At 43.9% G+C, this 20911-nt stretch overlaps 1 long non-coding RNA gene across 1 annotated transcript in view; it reads right to left on the reverse strand.

Moving 5' to 3' along the window:
- Window positions 1-7631: 7631 nt before the first annotated feature.
- Window positions 7632-20911, reverse strand: part of LOC140066161 (uncharacterized) — a 59473-nt gene continuing 46193 nt past the window's right edge. Inside the window, exons 2-4 of the long non-coding RNA XR_011848137.1 lie at window positions 10509-10644; window positions 9888-9988; window positions 7632-9031 (exon numbers count right to left, since the gene is read on the reverse strand). This is a non-coding gene — a long non-coding RNA (uncharacterized lncRNA). The remainder of the gene's footprint in view (window positions 9032-9887; window positions 9989-10508; window positions 10645-20911) is intronic.

Raw genomic sequence — 20911 nt, forward strand, 5'->3', positions numbered from 1 at the left:
CCTAAAAACACTCCCACGCACTGGAGAGGCCACGCAACTATTCACCGCATGTGGTCCGGTGACCTCCATACTGGACAACCCAGACGTCCCTCTGTGTTGCCATCATCATTTTTTAACACCTCACTAATGCAACACTGACTTTTGCACATCTCCTCAGCAGCAGGTGACAACTGTGGGAATACTATTGTAAGAATTTCACTACACTCCTATAGTGTTTGATGGTACCAAACTAGGGTCCCAACCCCAGATGTGTATAAGAATAGAGAAGATGGCACTCAATCCAATGGGGGTCATTTACTAAGGGCCTGATTCGCGTTTTCCCGACGTGTTACCCGAATATTTCCGATTTGCGCCGATTTCCCCTGAATTGCCCCGGGATTTTGGCGCATGCGATCGGATTGTGGCGCATCGGCGCCGACATGCACGCGACGGAAATCGGGGCGTGGCCGAAAACCCGACGGATTCGGAAAAACCGCCGCATTAAAAAAAAAATGTGTCTCGAAAATTGCACTTACCTTCACTCAGCCTGGCTCGGTGTATTTCAGTACGTTCCGATGCTTTTCAGCGCACTACCTTAATAAATCCAGGCCGGACCCGAATCCAGTGCAGAGAACGCGCCTTGGCTGATGTTGCCATGTTTTGGCAATGCAGTGCTGCTCTGAGTACTATTCTTATATATAACTGTGGGAATACATCCGACTGCATCACTTTTATAGCTAATAAAAGTACCGTATTTTCCGGACTATAAGGCGCACTTAAAAGCCTTGGATTTCCGTGGAAATCCAAAGTGCGCCTTATAGTCCGGTGCGCCCTATCTATGGCACAGGGCACAGGGCAGCGGACCATACTTACATAGGTCCCCGCTACCGGAGACCGGAGATCTCCAGCGGGAACTGCAGACCACGCGGCATGAACAACTTCTGCCGCGTGGTCTGCAGTTCCCGCTGGAGATCTGCTGTCTCCGGTAGCGGGGACCTATGTAAGTATGGTCCGCTGCCCTCCTCCACCTCCCCCTCACCTTCCCCGCTCACCTTCCCCGCGTTCCCCGTCGCGTCTCGGCGTCGCGTCCCGTCGGGTCTCCGCCACGCCCCCGGACCTCCGCCACGCCCCCGGACCCCGCGCCTTATAGTCCGATGCGCCTTATATATGTAATTATTACATATATAAGGCGCATCGGACTAATGCTCCTTATAGTCCGGTGCGGCTTATAAGCCGCAAAATACGGTAAATTGAATCTCCGCAGATTGCTATTACCTTTTGAACAGCTGTACTTCAATATCAGCGACCCTGTATCTTGGTGATCTATGATCTTCTTCTTTACTGGACTGAAAGACCTTGCCTAGTTGTTAATGAAGTATCTGATGTTTTAAAATATTTACTGGGTAGTGTAAATTCCTGGAAGGTGCTAACCACAATATCCATTGATACAACGGATCAGATCAGCTCTGTCTTTCTATGATCTTCTACTGGACAGGTGGCCCATATCAGTCTTACCTTATGCTAAAGTGTGGAAATTAGAACTTGATAAGTCATTTTCTGAGTAAGAGTGGCCCAAATCCTTTGAGCTCTGCCATAGACTCAATCTCCGAGAACCCAAGAGACCAAAATCAAAGTGCTTTCATGGTGGAACTGGACCCCAGCCAACTCCAAAGGATCTACCCTTCTTGTCCTTATGTATTTTGAAGATGCAAGCAGTCGCCTGGAACAATGACCCACATTTTGTGGGAGTGCCGTGTTGCAGCCCATGCAGTGCATGTTGGTTATGGGTCTTAGACTTAATCTTTACCTTGATGGGCATTAGATCACAGCGATGATAGCAGCGAGGGCTTTGAGGGCCTTCCAGCTTGGATTTGTTCTTGGAAATTATACTATTACATAGGATGGAAGAGCTTACGGCACACACCCATCAAACCACAGAGCAACATTTAAAGAATTGGGGGCCCTGGCTTGACTTTAGGAATCCTGCTTATTCCTACTTAAGTTAAGTACAATACCTTAGGCACAGGGTCTTAGATGGCCAAGACAGGTCTGCAGATAACTGCATATCCCAACCCTTCTTAGTACTCTCCCTGTGTCTTCCCTTAGATACCATTTGTATATTTCTCAACACATGCTACTTGGATCTTTGTTTTAACTGTTTGTTTATACTCTCTCTGGCTACTATGACTCATGATCTATATTAACCCCTTAAGGACATAGCCTGCTTGTACGTTAAGGCTCAGCTCTTTTTTTAAAAAAAAATTGACCAGTGTCTCATCCTGTGGTAATAACTTTTCAACACTCTAACAAATCCCTGTGAGTTTGAGATTGTTTTCTCATGAGAGATTGTAGTTTGTTAGTAATATTATTTCGCCTATCAGTTACTTTTTTTGGGGGGGGGGGGGGAATTTATAATAATTTGGAAAAAAATTGAAAAAAATTACAATTTTCAATTATTCTACTTTTTATACAAAAAGTCATGCCACATTTTTTTTGTAGAAACTTTTTGCCATTTGTCTTCTTTTTATTTCCATAATTTGTTTTAGGCTCCCTTTTGCATTTTTTTGCAAAAATTGCATTTTTCTCTCAAATATGTGCCAAATATATTGTGCCCAACTCATGCCACTTTAGACAAATACCCCAAAAATCATTCTGCGGTTTCTCCCGAGTACGGCAATACCCCATATGTGCCAATAATTGACAGGCAGGGCACACGGCAGGGCTGAGAAGGGAAGGAGCTAAATTTAGCTTTTGGAGCTCCGTTTTCACAAGGTTGGATTTGGAGTGCCATGTCATGTTCGCAGAGCCTGTGAGGTATCAGTACAATAGAAACCCCTGAGAAGTGACACCATTTTGGAAACTTTACCCCTCAAATAATGTATCTGGGGTTGATGTGATAATTTCAAAGTAAAAGGTGCCGAGTATAAATAAGTTTTTAACTCAAAAATGTGATTTTAGTGCCAAATTGTGCCCAGCTTAGACCACTTTAGACAAACACCCCAAATATCATTCTGTGGGTTGTCCCGAATAAGGCAATACCCCACATGTACCAATAATAAACAGGCTGGGCACACAGCAGGACTGAGAAGGGAAAGAACGAAATTTAGCTTTTGGAGCTCCACTTTCAGTAGACTAGTGTTGGGGTGCCCCTGAGGTACTAGTAAAATAGAAACCCCTGAGAAGTAACCCCTTTTCAGAAAAGGGCACCCCTCAAGGAATTTATCTTGGGTTTTAGAAGCTAAGATCGTGGCTCAAATGTAATACAAAGTGAATAGTGCAGAGTAATAATTAATTTTTTCCCTCATATATGCCATGTTAGTGTCGATGTAATTTGCCAAACTCATGCCACTGGGGATAAATACCCAAAAAATCATTATGCAGGTTTTCCTGGTTATGGCAATAATGTGGCAGTAATTTACAGGATGTGCACACATCAGGGCTCAGTAAGGAACAAGCAAATTATTACTTTTGGAGCACCGTTTTCACTAGACTAATATTGGGGTGCCCCTGAGGTACCAATACAATAGACATCACCAAGAAGTGACCCCATTTCAGGAAAGGGCACCCCTCAAAGAATTTATCTAGGGTTAAAATAAGCATTTTTAACCCAAAGTATAATACAAATTGAATAGTGTAGAATAAAAATTTGCCATTGTAGTGTCAAAATTATTTTGTCCAACTCCCGCTGGAGACAAAAACCCCAAAAATCATTATGCGGGTTCTTCCGGGTACAGCAATACCCCATTTGTGGCAATAATCTACAGAATGAGCACATGGCAGGGCTGAGAAAAGGGAACTGCCATTTGGAGCACAGGCATTTTGCTTTTTTTTTTTTTGGCATCATGAAAGATTTGTAGATGCTCTTAGGGATCAGTACAGTAGAAACCCCTGAGAACTGATCCTATTTGAAAATTACACCCCTCCATGAATTAATATAGGGGTGTAGTGACCATTTTAGCCCCACAAGTGGACCCCACGAATAATGCATAATGGATAGTGCTTATTACAAAATATCCATTATGTCATCTTGTGCCCAGCTCCTGCCATGGGAGACAAACACCCCAAAAATCATGATGCGGGTTCTCCCACGTACCACAATACCCCCTATGTGGCAATTATCTACAGGCTGGGCACACGGCAGAGCTCAGCAGGGAAGGTGCGGAATGCCTCATGATGTATAAGCTGTGGAGAGTGCATCAGGGTAAATCTTTCAGGGTAAAGTTGTACAACCAGGCACGTGTGATAAATCTTAAAACAATCCTTCATACATAGTCCTGGTTTCTTGGGGCACATGTCACACTGTCAAATGGTTTGCCTTTTTATACCCTTTTTGGAGCAAACTTTTCTGTGTCCTTTCTTTGCTGGCAGTTTGGAGAACTTCTCCTGGAAAGTGCTGCCCTGGTACAATACGTGATGTGTCCTCGCTTCCAGAAGTGCTGGCACTCCCCTCTTCCTGGTCTCCTAACAGAAAGTACTTTATTACCACCTCTTGAAATTCCCGGAAAGTTACCCTCTGGCCGGCACATCGAATTTAGCACATAAGCATTATACAGTACTATCTTCATGATGTGCACGACCAGCTTCTTGTACCACATCCTTGACTTCCTCATGGCGTTGAATTGCTGAAGCACCTGGTCCGACAAGTCCACCCCTCCCATGTACTTGTCATAAGCTATAATACAGTCCGGCTTCTGGGTTTCTGTACTGGTACCTTGTACTGGGACAGGTGGTGGTGTGCCCATGTACTGTGGTTAATACAAGGACCTCTCTCTTGTCCTTGTACTTAACACACAATACACACAATATGGTAAGAAATAATACCAGGCACCAAAAAAAAATCTATGTGCACCGCACAAAAAGGCTCTACAAATGAACCTAGCTTGCCCTAACTACCACTAAAGACAGCTCAGCTTTCATTTTGCCAGTGCTTCTGAATATTTTAAAGGGGAGCTGTGATTGGTTGCCATGGGCAACTAGAAATATTCTAACTTTCAGACAGTGCGTTTGGGTTTAAAAGGGACAGACAGGAGATGGGAAAAAACGGAAGACAATTGTGATCACGCAGGAGGGAACAGATAGGGATCAAACGGGAGTTTGAAAAAAATTGTGGAGTGCCTTCCTTCCTACACCACAGACCTTCTACACAAAATTGATGGGTTGACAATGATATGTTGGTGGTAGCTTGCAACGTTGAATCGCTATACACATGTATCAAACACAAAGACAGCTTACATGCAATATAATGTTTCTTATCCATGGAAAATTTTTCTTTAGATTTTTCCAATTTTGTGTTACAGCTTTTAGAATTTAGAGGTTTTTTTGTATTCAATGGTTCCTTCTTCCTACAGCTCCACGGCACAGTTATGGGGGCGGTTTGGCACCCTCATACACAAATTTGTTCCTGGGGCTGTGGAGAGGGACCTGTTGATGGGAGATCAGGTGGTGGTGATGGACCGTGTCATCTTTTGGACCCGGTACATTGATCACATCCTGATTGTTTGGAGGGGTGACACAGAGGAACTGGGGGAGTTCTTTCAGGATTTAAATCAAAATCAATATAACATCAGATTAACATATGCCGCATATAAACTACATGCTTCATCATCCCATGCCCCACAGACCATTCAAGCCATTCCTATTGAACAATTCTTTTGTGTGCGTAGAATTTGTTCTACAGATGTTGAATTTGAGGTACAACCAAAGATCTTCAAACAAGATTCCAACAACGTGGTTACAGCAACAGGGCGATAAAACGGGCATATTTGAGAGCCAAATCAACACCTTGTTAAACATTACTACATCCAAAACCTAAAACTCAGAGTGGAATCCAGGTAAAATGTATTATAAATTATCATTCACAATGGCAGACATCTTGAAATACTGGCTAATTCTACAATCCGATTCCACTATTCGACTATACACTAATGTAACGGCACACTGTTCAAAAACCATCCGGGATTTATTAGTCCATAGCCACTGTGTGGCAGATAAACCAAAAACCATCTTTGAAGCAAAAACCACCTGAATGGAGCTGCAAACCATGCAGGAAATGTGTAGCCTGGCCGAATATTGTACGTACTGTCAAGGGTTCTCCTGCGACCCATGTACCAGGCTGCAGGCGCACCTGTTTCCCTCTTCGATTCTAGGACCCTTGCAGATGGCTGTCTCACCTGCCCACGTTCCAGCAAAGACTCCAGGGACCCGGCGCCTGCGTCCCAGTCTCCTAGGACGCGGACACCCCCGGCTTCCAGACATTTATAGGGCCAGTGCAACGCTAACTGGCGCTGGCCATCTGGTATCCTTTAAACAGCCAGCCTCTTCCCACAGCCCCTGCCGGATCTTTGTGCTCTATGCCTCTGAGAAAGCGTTTTCTACTGCCTGTGTGACTTCCAGTGTGACCCTTAGCTATGCTCCTGACCTTGATTCTTTGCCGCCTGCCCAGACCTTCTGCTACTTCCCTTGCTCTGATCCCATGCTGCCTGTCCTGACCTCCTGCTTGTTCCTGACTACAATTCCACTCTTCCACTCCACCTTGGCCGTCACTGTGGACAAAGTTGCGCCTGTAGAGCTTATAGGATATAATAATCTGATTAATCTTTCTTTGTAGTCATATTCCACCTACTCTATCCTTTTCAGGGCCCAATAAGGTTATCCATCCAATAGTTTTTGATTTTAAGTGATTAAGTGAACATTGTTTTTCTTTTCTATCTTATCTTAGATTTCGAGGTGCATGATGGTCTTTGCAGTTATTGCTCTTTTGATCTTACATAGGATATGAAGGACAATGATGGAGTTTCTTTGCTTTGGGTCCTTTGGGTCCTTTGGGTCCTTTGGGGCTGAACGACACAAATGACATGGGGGTCTTCATTTAATTGTTTGTTCCCCCTTGTCCTTCCTCTTTGTTCATCCTATGTTCTAGATATCTTGTCATATACACAGTATGACATTAATACTCACGTATGCATTTATTTCCCTCCGTTTAGGATGTTTTCCTGCTGTGCAATATATGTCTACAAAGTATAGGAGAATGAGCATTCCCAGATTGTAGGGTCTGAACGCCGCACTTTCGTCTGGTTTCCCTAATATTTCCAATTTGTGCCGAATTCCCCCAGAATTTTCCCCCACGCGATCGGATTGTGTCGCATTGGCGCTGGCTTTCACGCCGGGAGGCGTGGTCGTCGGACAACCTGACGGATTCGGAAAAACCGCAGCATTTCAAAAAAGAATTTATGTCGCAAGATCAGCACTTACATGCACCGGGAAGAAGAAGGTGAACTCCAGCGGACCTCGGCGCAGCAGCACGGGATCACGACTGGACCGGGTAAGTGAATGTGCCCCAACGTGACTTGTCTGTGCTTCTCACTCCTCAGCTCTCAGCTTCCACCTTTGTGCTCCTGTACAGCTCCTCCCTCCTGCTCCTTCACAGAGGTCACAGCCCAGTGAGCTGACATCAGTGGGGGAATCAGCTATATCCTCATATGGTACTACAGTATAGTGACAGTACCAGAATTTCTATACTCATACTGTCCAATAAAGCATTAACAGTAGCTGCATTTTTATTACTGAAATATTCTTTATTCACACAACAATCAAATTGTACAAAGCCTCAAATTTTGAATTTGGTATTTTAATTGTAAAATCAGTTTCTATGTCTTCCTTGTCTGATTGTCCTTCCTATTTCCCCTGATGCCCCTGCTGCTTTGGCCAGTTCTTGCTCCTCAATCTCGTGCTCCAATTGAGACTTCAATGTCATTTGGGAACTTAAGGAAATCAAGGATTTTTTTTTCCTTTATAGTGCAGATCCAGCATGGGAAAACCCTAGCCCTTCCTCTCACCACCCTAAAAGATCCAATGGGAAAAACCTGGCCCTTCTACTACTCAGATGCATGGTATGCCCCTCCCCCCCTCCTTAAATCCACCCAGCCATTCTCCAGTTACGCCCAATTAAGCATTTCATAAAAATAGTTCTTTTTTCCCAAAAAGTTTATTTTTATCTAAAAAAAAACCTCTGTTTTTTTTTAAAGTTTCTGTTTTTTGAATAGTTTGTTAATCCAGGGAGTTACTGTAGGGGTTGAAAGGGACAATTTCCATATTTTGGTTGGTGTGTGGTCTTCCACCTAGACAGATGAGTTTCAGCAAGACCTGCTGCATTTCCCCATGGCTGTGCTAAAACTGGTAATGCTGGTGTGACATCGACCAAATCAGGAAGCAGGATAGGTGAAAGTGGAGTAGGATGAGCAGGCAAAGAGTGATGTCCAGGAATCCTGGGTGGTGGAAGTTCATGCCCCATAGAAATTCCTGTCCTGAGCTCAGCCGCCACAAGAATAACCATGTGGACAGTTAAAGAGACCTAACCGTGTTTTCTTGTCCACATATCAGTTGTGAAGTTCTTCCTTGAGATGGTGTGGACGGACTTGGTGGTGATTGCAGTGGTGGTGATTCTGGTAGTGTCATGTCCTCCCTTTGCAAGGAGACAGGTGACCTCTGCAGATGTAGAGACAACTGAAGCAGCAGAGAGAGCCTCAAGTGTTTCCATTTTATTGGTGTGTCATCCACTGCAGCTCACGCTTTGTTTGCATTTGTCTTACAAATTGTGCCCACAATGTAGCTCGCTTCAGGGACCGGTGGTACAGTGCGCAAACAACACATGTTTTGTCTTCTGCACATTACTCAAAAATATATCACGCAAGGAGATCCTCTTTGTGTGCTCAGCTCAGGGCATGGTAGGTAGTAGCAGGCAATGCTATGGCTTTTGTACTTTTCTGCATCTGCTCTCACTGCTGCATTCCTTGTCAGTCTCCCCATTGCAGATTGCCGGCAGTTTGATTTCATTGTCATCTGGATAGATGTCCTGCGATGGTCTACTGTCCACATCTTCATCCTGAGTGACTACTCCATGACCTTCGGCTGATACGACCTTGCTATTTTGAATGAAGGAGTGGTGGAGGGCATTGCACAACTGAGGTGGAGTGGGCTTAAGACAATCCATGGAACTTGAGGCACTCTTTGCAATGTAGTTGACCAATGTTTAACTTCATCTGGCCTCTCCATTCTGGAAAAACACACACAGTACTTTACATTGCTTTGAAAAGTCCACTGTCTTTCTAGCTGCCTCCTCTCCCTCAAATGTTGCTAGTTGGGTCCACTCAACACAACCGATGCCACCTTCTAGCACCGAGACATTAGCAGCATTTTATTTATTTATTAATTTTCTTTTATTACTTTTCTTAGTATATTTTCTGATGTTATATGATTATTTTATGTACTTTCCCTATCCTACTTTGGGCAGGCCAGTTGTCCTGTTATTCACACCATTTAGTGGTTTGTGTTTGGGTCAAAGTTTGTGCCAAGGTCTGGGTCCTGAACTATTATGTTTTAATAGGAAGGTTAGCTCTGTCCCAGGGTCATTTCCAGGTTTCATTAGGCCCCTGGGAGACAGAGCCTCAGGGGGTCAATTTGCAGTGAGCTCACGTGGTGGCTTTAAAAATTCAGAATCATCCCAAACAGCCCCCTCATGGTTATTTTATATAAAGCCCCCTCACCCTCTATGGATTCATTAGATACTGCCCCCAGGTATGTCCAGTGCTGGCGCCGGCCCTTATTTGTCCATAGGAAGCCAGGGCAGCTGCACCATTTATGCAGCAAAAGATAGGACATGTCCCTTTAATAGCTGAGATGCTAAACCAGAAAAGGCCAGTAGTAGTATAAGGATTTAAGCCATAAAGGGCTGGTATGGTAACACCCCTTTAACTGCGTTTAATGTGACACTTGCATTTGTTGCTGCTAGGCACATTACATTACTGTGTTATAAAAGAATTTATTTAGGTGACATATTACTTGCCAATTTTGATTTCTTGCATCATACACAAAATATGATACATTAACTCCCTGTCCACTAGCCAACTTACCGTGCTGGTACTGTAAGAACTTCTACAATCCGGGCATCAGAGAATTCTTCTATCATAATTCTGTATTTTGCAAGCACTCTGTCCTGTGCAGTGTGTTCAGTCTGTGGGATTGGACAAACATACAACATATATCTAGTGTGTTAAGCTGAGGATAGGAAATGCATTATTCACAGCCTACACCCAGGTTATAGCCAGAAAGCCCCCTGTAGTATACAGCCAGCCATTCCCCTGTAGTATATAGCCAGCCATTCCCCTGTAGTATATAGACAGCCATTCCCCTTTAGTATATAGCCAGCCTGTCCCTGTAGTATATAGTCAACCTGCCCCTGTAGTATATAGCTAGCCCCCTGTAGTATATAGCCAGCCCCCTGTAGTATGTAGCCTGCCAGCCTCCTGTAGTATGTAGCCTGCCAGCCCCCTGTAGTATATAGCCAGCCCTCTGTAGTAAACAGCCAGCCCCCTGTAGTATACAGCCAGCCCCCTCTAGTATACAGCCTGCCCCCTGTAGTATACAGCCAGCCCCCTGTAGTATACAGCCAGCCCCCTGTAGTATACAGCCAGTCCCGTGTAGTATATAGTTAGCTAGCTCTCAGTTTGCACAGCACAAAATAAGCTAAGTACCTTTCTGACAACTCGGGCAGGTCCCCTTCTTGCTTCAGCTCCAAGTCAGCGCCGGGTCTGTGTACATGGCGGCTGACATCACAGCTGCATGCCCGCTGCGCACGTACCCGCTGCTGCCGACAGAAGAAGAGAAGACCTGTGGGGGGGGCCCGGAAAAGTGAGTTTTTTTTCTTGGCTCGAGTATAAGCCGAGTTTGGGTTTTTCAGCACAATTTTTGTGCTGAAAAAAATCTAATTATACTCGAGTCTATAGGGTATAATATATGCACACACACATACAATATATACAGTCTATATAATCACAATGAAATAAATTCCCCCCATACACAGGAGGAATGATCAGACAAAAGCAAAACCAGAAAACAGGTTGTTCTCTTGTGGAAAGATGTAATCTGAATGTTTTACAGTTCATGGATTTTAAATAATAACATGAATAATTCTACAGGGTTTATAAGGAGAGTGTTCTTTGATCTGATGCTTTAAACACAGAAATTATGTGGGACAACATCTTGAAAACTTAAACTAGTTTTTTGCTAGTCATCTACAACAAAGTGCCCTGTTTAATTGGATAAATGTTTGTTCAGAACCATAACATAACATCTATAAACTTAAGTAGATCATTACTCTAACTCTACATTCGTCTGTTTTCATATCTAATTTTGTTTTTGTTGGGTGCAGCATGAAAAACATCAAAGTGTTCCTCACAGGATTCTGCATGGACTATGTGTGCCACAGTATATATTTTGGCACATTTATTTACCCTAAGGTTGATATCAGAACTAGTGGTAAATGGAGTTGTCGAAGATCAGGTTCACAAATTACGCCCAAATTTGGCCTTAAAGGGAACCTGTCACCAGGAGACCCATTTTTAGCACTCCCCCAGTCCCCACAGAGCATAGTACATACACTGCCAAAGTGTTTTTGTATTAAAAATTGGTTTTACAGAAAAAAAGATATGTTATATTGTACCTTTCATTAGCATCTGCTGTGTGACTAAGGCAGTTACCTTTTGGGAGGAGCTAGAAAGAAGCATTTTCTCCCCACCCTTGGGGAACAGCTTCTCCATGTGACCTTTTCAAATATGTGAAAACACCCATCACTGGGCTTAGCGATGCCCCCTGCCCCTCTACAGCCAATACCGAGTGTGGGGAGTTATTCATATATTTGAAAAGTTCACATGTTTCCCAAGGGTGGGGGGAACTGCTCCTTTCCAGCCCCTCCCAATTGGCAACTGCCTAGTCACACAGCAGATGCTAATGAAAGGTACAATATAACATATCTTTTTTTCTGTAAAACCAATTTTTTATACAAAAACACTTTGGCAATATATGTACTATACTCTGTGGGGACTGGGGGAGTCCTAAAAATGGGTCTCCTGGTGACAGGTTCCCTTTAAACGCAAACTTAATTGAAAGCACAGGGACCCAAAGTTTAAAACCCCAAAATGGCTGTATAATAGGGGTAGTAAGGAGCACTTCGAAATGGGAGTAATAACAGGTCATTATTTCCTATGCTCCCCCCACCATTGATTATTTCCTATGCTGCTCCCACCATTAATTATGTCCTATGCTTCCCCCCACCATTAACCATTTCCTATGCTGTCCCCACCAATAATTATTTCCTATACTGATTCCCAAAATTAATTATTTCCTATGCTGCCTCCAACCATTAATTATTTTCTACGCTGCCCCTCATAATTAATTATTTGCTATGCTGTCCCCCACCATTAATTATTTCCTATTCTGCCCCTCATAATTATTTATTGCATATGCTGCCTCCCACCATTAATTATTTCCTATGCTGCCTCCATAATTAATTATATCCTATGCTGCCCCCACCATTAATTATTTCCTATGCTGCCGCTCCACCATTAATTATTTCCTATGCTGCCCCTCCACCATTAATTATGTCCTATGCTGCGCCCCACCATTAATTATTTCCTATGCTGCCTCCCACCAATAATTATTTCCTATGCTGCCCCTCCACCATTAATTATTTTCTATGGTGTCCCCATCATTAATTATTTCCTATGCTGCCTCCAACCATTAATTATTTGTTATGCGGCCCCTCATAATTAATTATTTCCTATGCTGCCCCCCACCATTAATTATTTCCTAATCTTCCCCTTATAATTAATTAATGCATATGCTGCCCCCTACCATGAATTATTTCCTATGCTGCCGCTCATAATTAATTTTTTCCTATGATGCCCCCCACCATTAATTATTTCCTATGCTGCCTCCCACCATTAATTATTTACTATGCTGCCCCCCACCATTAATTATTTCCCATGCTGCCCCCCACCATTAATTATTTCCAATGCTGCCCCTCATAATTAATTATTTCCTATGCTTCCCCCCACCATTAATTATTTCCTTTGCTGCCCCTCATAATCATTTATTTCCTATGCTTTTTTTTCAAACTTTTTTTTTAATTTTTACTTTCACTATTTTTCAGACTCCCTAGGGTACTTTAACCCTAGGTTGTCTGATGGATCCTATCATATACTGCCAAACTACAGTATGGCAGTATATTGGGATTTTCCTCCTCATTCATTACAATCTGCCCCATACATATGAAGTTAGTAATGAACCAGTGGCTTGGCTGTGCCTACTGGTGCACCCATAGACATAAAGAAAAAGATGTAATTTTCAGGACAACACGAATGGCAAGCCAAGAAAATATATATACACTCACTGGCCACTTTATTAGGTACACCATGCTAGTAACAGGTTCGACCCCCTTTTGCCTTCAGAACTGCCTCAATTCTTCGTGGCATAGATTTAACAAGGTGCTGGAAGCTCCTCAGAGATTTTGGTCCATATTGACATGATGGCATCACACAGTTGCCGCAGATTTGTCGGCTGCACATCCATGATGCAAATCTCCCGTTCCACCACATCCCAAAGATGCTCTATTGGATTGAGATCTGGTGACTGTGGAGGCCATTTGAGTACAGTGAACTCATTGTCATGTTCAAGAAACCAGTCTGAGATGATTCCAGCTTTATCACATGTCATAAAGGAATGGACATGGTCAGCAACAATACTCAGGTAGGCTGTGGCGTTGCAACGATGCTCAATTGGTACCAAGGGGCCCAAAGAGTGCCAAGAAAATATTCCCCACACCATGACACCACCACCACCAGCCTGAACCGTTGATACAAGGCAGGATGGATCCATGCTTTCATGTTGTTGACGCCAAATTCTGACCCTACCATCCGAATGTCACAGCAGAAATCGAGACTCATCAGACCAGGCAACATTTTTCCAATCTTCTACTGTCCAATTTCGATGAGCTTGTGCAAATTGTAGCCTCAGTTTCCTGTTCTTAGCTGCAAGGAGTGGCACCCGGTTTGGTCTTCTGCTGCTGTAGCCCATCTGCCTCAAAGTTCGATGTACTGTGCGTTCAGAGATGCTCTTCTGCCTACCTTGGTTGTAACGGGTGGCGATTTGAGTCACTGTTGCCTTTCTATCAGCTCGAACCAGTCTGCCCATTCTCCTCTGACCTCTGGCATCAACAAGGCATTTCCGCCCACAGAACTTCCGCTCACTGGATGTTTTTTCTTTTTCGGACCATTCTCTGTAAACCCTAGAGATGGTTGTGCGTGAAAATCCCAGTAGATCAGCAGTTTCTGAAATACTCAGACCAGACCTTCTGGCACCAACAACCATGCCACGTTCAAAGGCATCAAATCACCTTTCTTCCCCATACTGATGCTCGGTTTGAACTGCAGGAGATTGTCTTGACCATGTCTACATGCCTAAATGCACTGAGTTGCCGCCATGTGATTGGCTGATTAGAAATTAAGTGTTAATGAGCAGTTGGACAGGTGTACCTAATAAAGTGGCCGGTGAGTGTAGTTCTCTGTGCATTGTTGTTATTAGTTTTAAGGGGTAGTTGCCCTGGTGGCCATAATCACAAAAGGAGCACTCGAGGAAAATGGGCCACATGCATTGATCCAGATGTGAAAAGTCGAACAAGCCATATGCGGCAGGTGAATAGAAGGCTTCAAGTTTGCTTTCTTCTTGAAGTGATCTGCCTTTTATGATCCTACCCTAACATTTCTATGTGCTCAGGTAATTATATTATATACTACCTCCAAGTCCTGCAGTTACTTAGGGCATGGAGTTATTTTGTATAATGAAAATGGACAGAGAGTGAAGCACATGTGTTTTGTAGCCGGAGGAATGCTCCATGTACTTGTCTGAAAACCTTCCCCTTCCCCTTGTCTTTGCTAGAACAATTTAATGTAGTGTCCCAGCAGGGGGAATATTAGCCGAGCAAAGCTTTATATTCTTCGCTAGCAGATCATAAATACTTTCTTGTAATTATGCAGAACAAGAACCAGCTTTACCGTAATCAAAAGCCTGTGGCTGGATTTATACATTGTACCTGTAAGCAGGACTTCACATTAAGGTGATGCCACACATGGCATTTTGAACCCGTTTTTGGTCCGTTTTTAAGCAGTCCGTCCAAAAATGCATGCGTTAAAAAATGCATGCGTTTTTTGAAAACGCATCCGTTTTTGACCAATTTTAAATAAGATAATTGGTAAAACCTGTCAAAAACGCATGCACGGCTGAGCCCTCTTCATACAGAGATGGGCAGTGCTGCATATTGCAACGAAGACCCATCGCTATCACCCGCGGTTGGTGCTTGCACCGATCATGGGTGTTAACCTCTTCTCTGCCGCTGGCAAAGTCATCGTCGGCACTTAAAACAAGGTGCCGCATTTTAAGTCCCCTTTCCCTAGAACTAATATAAAACATAATAAACAGAAAAAATCACAAACACATTAGGTATCACTGCTTACCAAAATGCCTGATCTACCAAAATATAAAAACGGTTATTGCCGATGGTGACCTCCAAAACGGGAAATATCACCCAAATGTCTGAAATGCGACTTTTACGCCTTTTTACTTGACATAAAAAATCTAATAAAAAGTGATCGAAATGTTGCACAGTGATACACATTTGCACACAAATGATAGCAATGAAAACGTCGGCTCATTTGGCTAAAAATGACACATCACACAGCTCCGTACACCAAAGTATGAAAAAGTTATTAGCGTCAGAAGATGGTATAAAATTTATTTCTTTTTGTACACATTCGTTTAATTTTTTGACAATGTATTAAAACGCAATAAAACCTATATAAATTTGGTATCATCACGATCGTACCGAACCAAAGAATAAAGCTGAGGTGTTATTTGGAGCGCAGCATTAAAGTTGTAAAAACTGAGCTCATAAGAACTTGACGCACATGCATTTTTTTTCAATTTTTCCACATTTGGAATTTTTTTCCTGCTTCTCAGTACACGGCATGGAATAATAAATAACATCACGGGAAAGAAAAAATTTGTTACACACAAAATAAGCCCTCACACAGCTCTGTACACGTAAAAATGAAAAAGTTATGGATTTTTGAAGATGGAGAGCGAGAAATGAGCGAAAAAACCCTGCGTCCTTAAGGGGTTAATACTACTTTTCTTTCTTCACTTTTTTAATTAGATCATCATTCACATTTATGGAATGTCCCTGCTTTTACACCTGAAGGACAACTTGTTCCCATCAGAAACTACATCTCAAATTTGACTTTGTTTTTTATTGTTAAATAATAGTTTTTTTCTTATACCGTCCTGTAGACAATGGGGCAGATTTACTTACCCGGTCCATTCGCGATCCAGCGGCGCGTTCTCTGCACTGGATTCGGGTCCGGCCGGGATTTATTAAGGCAGTTCCTCCGACGTCCACCAGGTGGCGCTGCTGCGCTGAAGTTCCCCGGGACGCACTGGAATACACCAAGCCGGGCTGAGTGAAGGTAAGTACAAGCTCCGCGGCAGATTTTTTTTTAAAAATGCGGCGGTTTTTCCGAATCCGTCGGGTTCTCGTTCGACCACGCCCCCCGATTTCCGCCGCGTGCATGCCAGCGCCGATGCGTCACAATCTGATCGCGTGCGGCAAAATCCTGGGGCAATTCAGGGGAAATCGGCGCAAATCGGAAATATTCGGGTAACACGTCGGGAAAACGCGAATCAGGCCCTTAGTAAATGACCCCCATTGTGTGTAATTGTAGTGATCTAGGTCTTCCTGCTATATTGCGTGTGCGCTATTTTGTGGTGCACCACTGCGTATGTTTCAGTTTTTGACTGGTGAATCGTATTGAGCCTTTTTCATGCCTTGACCACTTTTTGTTTGATCTGGATGTCTGGAGTGCTGCTTATTTTCTGTTTCGTATAGATCAATAGATAGATAGATAGATTAATAGATACCGTATATACTCGTGTATAAGCCGAGTTTTTCAGCACAAAAAATGTGCTGAAAAACATCCCCTAGGCTTATACACGAGTCTATTACAAAACCCACTTAAAAAGAAACTTATATACTCACCCTCCGATGTTGGCGCACCTCCCCGATGTCCCCGATATCGGCGCGTCCCGTCTTATTTATTGGCTTTTCTTCTTTCTTCTGTCATGGACGCGGCCATGTTTTCTTCCTGGCTGGCGCATACCATGACGTCAGCAGCGGCCACGTCATAGATGCACCTGCTGGAAGAAAACATGGCCGCATCCATGACAGAAGAAAGAAGAAGAGTCGCGGGGAAGAAAGAAGATGGGACACACCGACATTGGGGACATCGGGGAGGCGCGTCAACATCGAGGAGCCGCGCCAACATCGGAGGGTGATTATATAAGTTTATTTTTTTTAAGTGCTGGGGGGGGGCAGGCTGTATACCACTAGGGGGCAGGCTGGCTGCATACTACATGGGGGCAGGCTGGCACTATACTACATGGGGGCAGCCTGGCTGTATACTACATGGGGACAGGCTGGCTGTATACTACATGGGGGCAGGCCGGCTGTATACTACATGGGGACAGGCTGGCTGTATACTACATGGGGGCAGGCCGGCTGTATACTACAAGGGGGCAGGCCGGCTGTATACTACATGGGGGCAGGCCGGCTGTATACTACATGGGGGCAGGCTGGCTGTATACTACATGGGGACAGGCTGGCTGTATACTACATGGGGACAGGCTGGCTGTATACTACATGGGGGCAGGCTGGCTGTATACTACATGGGGGCAGGCCGGCTGTATACTACATGGGGGCAGGCCGGCTGTATACTACATGGGGGCAGGCCGGCTGTATACTATATGGGGACAGGCCGGCTGTATACTACATGGGGAAAGGCTGGCTGTATACTACATGGGGACAGGCCAGCTGTATACTACATGGGGGCAGGCCGGCTCTATACTACATGGGGGCAGGCTGGCTGTATACTACATGGGGGCTGGCTGTATGCTACTAGGGGCTGGTGGCTGTATACTACTAGGGGCTGGCTGTATTCTACTGGGGGCTTGCTGGCTATATACTGGAGGGGGCTGTGACCAATACATTTCCCACCCTCGGCTTATACTCGAGTAAATAGTTTTTCCCAGGTTTTGGTGGTAAAATTAGGGGTCTCGGCTTATACTCGGATCGGCTTATACTCGAGTATGTACGGTAGATGCAGGTCCCAATGGGCCAAAAAAGGTACTAAATAAGGCCTGAGAGGCAAAATACTTTGAGGAATGATTCCCAGGGACACCTCCAGCAGAATTATGCATTTCAGTTTTTTTTGCTCATCATGACGGTTACACTTTAAACTGGTATTTTTTTCAGATCTCTTTTTGAGACCTGTCTCCCAAATGTCTCAAGTCATTTGTTTCCATTTTTTTCCAGTTTTCCTTAAAGGAAACCTACCACTTGTAGTGGCAGGTTTCCGATGGCAATACCGGGCACCAGCTCAGGGTGAGCTGGTGCCGGAGCTTATTTTAGTTAGTGTTTTAAACCGCGGTAGATGTAAGGTGTGTTATAAAAGGGGCATTAGGAAGGACACCATTTTATCAATATGTATTTTTATCATATGTCCCGATAAACCTGGACAGTGTATGAAGGAATGTTTTAGGATACATCTAACCTCCCTGGATAGTTAGATATTTATTCTAATGTACTCTGCATAGCTTACAAACAATGCCACATGTGACATCTTCCCTTCTGAGCCCTGCTATGTGCCCAGACTGTTGAGTATTGCCACATCTGGGGTACCTGGCATAACCCACATATTGATTTTTGTGGTGATTGTGTCCAGTGGCGTGATCTGGGCACAAGATGTCATGGTGGATATCTTTTACTCTGCACTATCCATTATGGATTATCTCTGGGGTCTACCTGTGGGGGCCAGCATCAGGGGTTAAATGCTCACTATAACCCTAGATAATATTTTTGAGTGGTGTAGTTTCCAAAATGGTCTCACTCCTCTTGGGAACCCTTCTGAGCCCTGCCGTGTGCCAAGCCTGTAGGTCATTGCCACATGAAAGTTACTGGAATATCCTGGAGAACTCGCATATTGTTTTTTGGGGTGTTTGTCTAAAGTGGCTTAATTCGGGAAAAATATATTTGGCACTAAAATGGCATATTTGAGAAAAAATATACACAATTCTTTTTTATTGAATTTGAGACAGCACCTCTGGGTTTAAGATCTCCACTACATCCCTAAATAAATTATTTGAGAGGTGTATTTTCCAATATGGTATCACTTCTTGGGGGTTTCTATTGTACTGGTACCTCAGGGACTGTAGCCAAATCAGTCTGCCAAAAACCCAAAAGCACTAATTCTGCACTAAAATGTGCAAATTTCCAATCCATTTTTGTTCGATTCATGAGAATGAATTAAAGGGTTAACAGACTCTGCAACTCTGGATTTAAATAGTTTGTAATGTTAAATTCATAAAATGCTGTTTATTGTGGGAGTCTATGGTATATAGGCCTTTATAGGGCACTTCCAAACTAAATTGCTACTTGCTACAAAAACTATAAACCTTTTAACGCATGTAAAAAAAATATATAAGCAAAGATAAAAAATACTCTAAATAATAGAATAAAGTAAAGTAATAACGGGCAGACAGGGTCAGAGAAATGGTTCCTATTCTCAGTCACATTAAAACTTTCCAAATAATAATAATAAAAGATATAAAAATATTCTGCGGCCAGTCACTTCCCCTCTCACAGCTTGCTTCCAATAAAATACTTGGCAAGAAAAGATATGCAGACAACATATAACATACCAAACACAAGTGCTTCACTATGTCCAATCATTGTCAAGCATAAAATATAAGGGCACAAAATATAATCCATATGTTTATACAGCTATCCTGTGACCAGTGCTAAAAATACACTGGGTAATGTTAGTGTAAGGGTTGGTGGTAGTGGACCCACTGGACCACCGTGAGCGATGACGTAAGCTGACACCTAGGAGTGGAGTCTAAGTGGCACCCGGTATTCCCCAGATCTTGCCGCAAAGTGAGTTTGACTTGCTTCGGCAGGATACCACCAGGTTGATCCACAGGCGCGACTTTGCTTGTGGTAGTGGCCAAGGCATGGTACAGTATTGGCAGGCAGAATCAGAGTCGTGGTCAGGCAGAAGGTCAGATCAGGTGGCATAGGATCGGAGTCGGGTGCGCAGTGGAAGGTCAAGATAGGCGGCAAAGAATCGAGGTCAATTAGCTGTGCACTGGCCCTTTAAATTTCACAAAGCCAGCTTGCGCGCCCTTGGAGGCGCATTGGACCACAGGAGTTGTCATTGGAGCAAGGACATGTGAGTGAGGCTGCAACAAGGACATGGGAGACGTGGGTAGCAGGAGCACCCGTGGCAGTAAGGATGGTGCTTTCTGTCCTCCTAAGAGGAATAAATGTTTCAAAGAGAGAAATGCTAGAGAAGTGTTGTAGTTTTGTAATACAGTACATACATTAAAATTAGGTGAACTAGAAGATCATAAATGTTATCACTAGAGATGAGCGAACATACTCGTCCGAGCTTGATGCTCGTTCGAGCATTAGCGTACTCGAAACTGCTCGTTGCTTGGACGAGTATTTCGCCAGCTCGAGAAAATGGCATCTCCTGCCGTTTTGCTTTTTGGCGGCCAGAAACAAAGCCAATCACAAGCCAGGAGACTCTGCACTCCACCCAGCATGACGTGGTACCCTTACACGTCGATAGCAGTGGTTGGCTGGCCAGATCAGGTGACCCTGGAATAGACTAGCCCCTGCCCGCGCTGCTCGCGTCATTCTCTGTCTGGATGCCGCTAGGGAGAGAGCTGCTGCTGGTCAGGGAAAGCGTTAGGGTGTTCTATTAGAATAGTGTTAGGCAGGAGTGATTCTACAAGAACCCAACAGTCCTTCTTAGGGCTACAATAACGTTTTATTTTCCTTTTTTTTTGGTTTGCTTGTGGCTGGGCTTGCTGCTATTAGTAGTGCAGCTAGTACCATATTGTGAGTAATTTGCAGGGAGACTTGTGTTTAGCTCTTAGTGACACACATATCCACCTCAAACACCGAAGTGGGACAATTTATTAGGGGTTT

This window comes from Engystomops pustulosus, chromosome 6 (genome assembly GCF_040894005.1).
Source record: "Engystomops pustulosus chromosome 6, aEngPut4.maternal, whole genome shotgun sequence".
Taxonomy (NCBI): domain Eukaryota; kingdom Metazoa; phylum Chordata; class Amphibia; order Anura; family Leptodactylidae; genus Engystomops; species Engystomops pustulosus.